Source organism: Hipposideros armiger, unplaced genomic scaffold, assembly GCF_001890085.2.
Source record: "Hipposideros armiger isolate ML-2016 unplaced genomic scaffold, ASM189008v1 scaffold_52, whole genome shotgun sequence".
Classification (NCBI taxonomy): domain Eukaryota; kingdom Metazoa; phylum Chordata; class Mammalia; order Chiroptera; family Hipposideridae; genus Hipposideros; species Hipposideros armiger.
Genome location: NW_017731402.1, coordinates 4,857,974 through 4,862,767, shown reverse-complemented (window position 1 = coordinate 4,862,767; position 4,794 = coordinate 4,857,974). Strand labels below are relative to the sequence as shown.

Genomic DNA, 4,794 nt, shown 5'->3' with positions numbered 1-4,794 from the left:
AGTTCATTTTGTAAACTTGCTTCACTGCCTATTCAGATGACTGAGACCTCAAGTATTTGGGGCAACACTAAAGTGACACATGACCTGCCTGGTTGTACCTCTTTTCCTCTGATGTCCATGCTATAGTGAGTGAGAAACCAAGCTCGCTTTCCTCAAGCAGCTAACTCACAGCATAACAGGGCTTGAAATCCATCCCTAATCACTGTGTTGGGGGATTACGTTATTCTTGAATCTCAGACTTCGTGTCAAGGATTTAAACATGCTGTTCCATACAAAGCAATCTGGTGATCAGAACTGTCATCTGTCATCTGAGTCTCAAAGGGTTATATCAATGCTTGGGGTAAGACAATAGGAGATTAGCATTTTAGTTACGTTTTGAAGCATTAATTTAAGACCCTGCACATCTGCCCACTGTCAACCTTCTTAACGTGCTTGGTAGTGTAGGCTAACGCAATCTCCTATACCGATTTGACTCAGGCCATGCACATCACGGTATAAAAAATGGCTTCCATGAGAGTTAAGGGCCTTCTGAAGACAGTTACCTCCAGGAAAAGAAAAATACTCAGATCCCTATGCTATAATAAAGATGAGATCTCCTTGTGGGTACTATAAAGCAGTTGTTGGAAAACGAAAGTCTTCTCAAACTCCCCAGTAGAAAGTAAAAAAATGATGATGATGATAATAATAATAATAATAATAATAATTAAAGCAAGATGATTAATTTTTGCTCCTGTTTTATTAGGAGGAAAATACAGAATTTTAGAAAGAAGATTGGAAATATGCAAGAAGCAATGTTATTGAAGACCAGCTGGATCAGTAGCTGGTCAAATAATCAAAAACATAAATTCAAGCAGGTAATTGTAAAAATAATATATATTCACCTTGAACATTTTATTTCAACATAGAACATTTAAATGTACATTCATTTGCTGACCTGTTAATTTAAGATTAGGCCTTTTCCTGGGTGTGAGTTGGATGGTTGAATTCTACTCCATCCTTATACTTATGGTGCATCTATCTGTTCCAATTTATTTAAAAACAGAGCTGAAACTTAAAAGTATGTCTGAAGTTAAATGAGTGCATAGTCTTCCCAGTCTTTTACATAGGTCATGCCCAAACCTAATTTGAAAGCAACTTGTTAGCAATTCTCTAGCATCGTCATATCTTTCTGAAGGAGTCAACTTAACTTTCCCAGAAACAATAACCCTCTTGCCTCTAAAACTTAGATTACATAAGTTTACATAATCTTAATTAAATGACATCATGTCTATTACAACTATAATTATGTAATTATCCTTCATTTCTATTATAGTTATAGCTGGCAGGTTTTAGAACAAATAGACCTAACTCTCAGCAAGCATACAGCTCAACCAAGGAAAGCGGGCATATTAAAGAGGTACTCACAAACTTTGGGCATCGGGACACATTCTAGAAAGGTGATGGAGAGTGTCAATTAATATAGAGAAGCCCTTAGCAGGTGTTTGCTTAAGAGAGCATCTGCTGTTAATATCAAAGAATAAAACTACATTCACATCCCCAAAAGAACCTCTGGACTATCTAAATGATTTTGAATCAAATAGAAAGGACTACTCTCTCTCATCAAACATTGGAGTCTACCTCCCAAGTCAAGAGTGAAATAGCAGGGTGATTAAAGAAAGGATGAGGTCCACCTGGCTGCAGGGAGCGGATTATGGAATTCATGCAGAGAACTAGCTTCTCTTTCCATTTGTGAGCTAGAATTAGAATGGCCATCAGTCCTGGAAGTGATGCAGCTTTCTCCAGTCAGAAATCAATGCTTTCAGAGAGTCCTTGAACAAAGAAAGTTCCACTAACTGAAGAGGAGGTATTTTATAGTTAAGAGCTATAGTTAAGAGCTGTAGTTAAGAGCTGCCTACTTAACTGTTTTCAAAAGCAGTTTAGAAAACATTAGTTCTAAAGATCAAATTTAGTTGACTCTTTTTAAGAAGGGTACAGCTCACAGTGGCCCATGTGGGGATCAAATTGGCAACCTTGGTGTTATCAGCATGACGCTCTAACTAACTGAGCTAACCGGTCACCCCCCTAAGATCAACTTTATTTAGTTCTTCAGCATGCAGGAAGAAATCCATCCCAAAAGACTGTTAATAAGTATTGGACTTCTCAAAACTGCCAAACTGAGTTTCAATGATTTTTGTATAGTTTTAAGAAAGAAAAAGCCAGCTTCAAAAGCAGAACTGCTAAAATTATTTAAGCAATTAGATGTCGATGATGATAGCTATATTTTTTTTTAAAGATTTTTATTGGGGAATTGGGGGGATGGGAACAGTGCTGGGGAGTTGGGGGAAGGGGAACAGACAAGCTGCTGTCGTTTTGTTCTTCAGTCTAGTTGTGGAGGACGTTGCTTCACTGGCCCAAGTTGGCACCATCATTGTGCTCTTCCTGGGCGAGGCACATCGGTCACCGGCCTCTGGACGGCCGCTCACTGCGGCTGCTGGCCGCTCACGCTGGCTGCTGGCCACACACGGTAGCCCATGGCAACCCACTGCCACAGGGACTGCAGCCCACGCCGTCGCCGGCGACTCATGGCAGCCCAGCTCCAGGTTGAGCTGTTGTTCAGCATCTTAGCTGTGGAGGGCAGTGTCACTGGCCCTCATATGTGGGATCCGAACCGGGGCCCTCTGGCATCCCAAGCGAGTTCTTAACCATCGCGCCACTCGGCCGGCCCGATGATGGCTATATTTTACACACTGACCTTTATAAACTTCCAACACAGAGAAGTGAGAAGATGACTCGAGAAGAAATAAGTGCCATAATAAATGTGGCTGATGTAAATGCTGATGGCGAATTTGACTACATCAAGTTTTGTAAATTATATATGACAGCCAATGAGGAATGTCTCAAAACTACTCTAGAAAAACTGGAGGTTGACAGTAAACTGAAGCATCAACAGCTTGGAAGCCATATTGAAGAGTCCCCTGAAAGGGACACATCACCAGTACCAAAATCATCACCTAGAATCATAAGAAAACCTGATCAGGAAACATTCTCAAATAAAGGTGACACCAGGAATTCTTTACTGGCAACAACCAGAAAGTTCAAAACATCTGTTTCTTTCACAATTACCATTGTAATTGTGGGGCCACAATTACACATTGTGGAGCTAATAATAACCAAAATTCAAAGTTAACTGCGTCAAACTCAATAAAGGAATGGCAATGTGTACAATCAAAAGGTTGCTTTTTCTTAGAAGAAGACAGTGAAATCATTAGTCATCAATACAGGATTCAAATAGCTTAGAGATCCATGGTTTATCTAACAATTAAGCCATTAAACCTGATTCAAGTTGAAAGAAAACCATCCCCATGGTTATCAGCGGGTACTGCCTTTTTTGTTCTTAAGGAAACAGAGTCAAGCAAATCTACAGCTCCTATGTTTTACTGAACTATGAAACAGAGAAGTTTCTGGGTGGACTTGTGAACTAGGACCTGGAATTTATTGGTTAATTCCTTCCACAACTGGCCTCAGGCTGAGGAAAGAAGTAAAACCAATAAGAGAAGAAACCCAGCTTGTGTATAGAGATGAAACAGGGGACTTATTTCTTACAAAGGAATTTGTCAATTTTATCAGATATATTTGATGTAATTGACTTAGATGGAAATGGTCTTCTTAGCCTTGAAGAATATAATTTTTTTTGAATTGAGAACAAGTGGTGAGATATGTGAGGAAGGTGAGTGGGCTGTCTGCAGAAAGAATTTTGATGCAGAGAAGAATGAACTAACAAGACAGGGCTTTATGGATCTAATGGAAACCACCGATCGAGAGGAGATCCTTATGATCCTTGGGTCACTCTGCACTTGATGGGCTACAATAAAGCTCTGGAACTGACAGAGGCCTGCCCATTTGTCATCGATATCTATGCAGACAAATGCAAGCCAAGAATTAAAACTGTCCAGATGGAGGCATGCAGCAGGCAACTTGAGAAGGCCATGTACACATCTGTCCTTCACAAAGGTAGTGCCAAAGTAATGGATGGATATGACAACATCATTGTGCATACCTATAAGCATGACACCTGGATAACTTCAGTTATTGAAAACAAGGCAGATAATAAAGTGATTTTTCACATCAACAATGAGCTAAACAGAAACTGCATAAATAACAGAGGACTCAACATATTTGCAGAAGTGGCACCAAGTCTACAATGGTTTGTCAACATATAATGCATCTGAATGAACGACAAGAATAGACATATTATTGTGTGTATTCCCTGATATCTTAAATATTGTTTTTAGGAAATAATTCTACTTGAGACTACCAAACTAAGAAGAATTATTTCAGGTTTAGTTTGTTATGTGTTGATCAACTAAATGCTAATCAATTTAACTGATGTACATAACTAATCTAATTTGTATGTATTTACATTTTGTGCTATATTATATACTTTATTATTAAATATAAATTATTTTTTAATGTGTGGCCTTATTTAGTGGGAAACCTGTACACATTTTATTTATGAATAGCAAATCAAAATAAAATTACAGATACGCTTTTAAAAAGTAATACTTGATGAATTCTACAAAAGCCTATACACTTTATTTTTAAATAAACATTAGCCTTTAATATTCCACATAAATAAAAAGCTCTTTGGGGTCCTTTTTTCCCTCCCCAGAGTAAAGGGTTCTTGACACCAATAAGTGAGAAAACCATGTGGCTTATGCCCAGTCATGGTTGTTCTATCTTGCTCTGACATCATAAGGCACCATTGTGATGGGATTACAAAAAATCCTATATAAGGTCCTGGTTGGCCTGAGGTTT

At 38.6% G+C, this 4,794-nt stretch overlaps 1 pseudogene; it reads left to right on the top strand.

Annotated features, from left to right (window-relative positions):
- Positions 1–1,744: 1,744 nt before the first annotated feature.
- LOC109381731 (EF-hand calcium-binding domain-containing protein 7-like) lies at positions 1,745–4,258 on the top strand (annotated as a pseudogene).
- Positions 4,259–4,794: the final 536 nt, after the last annotated feature.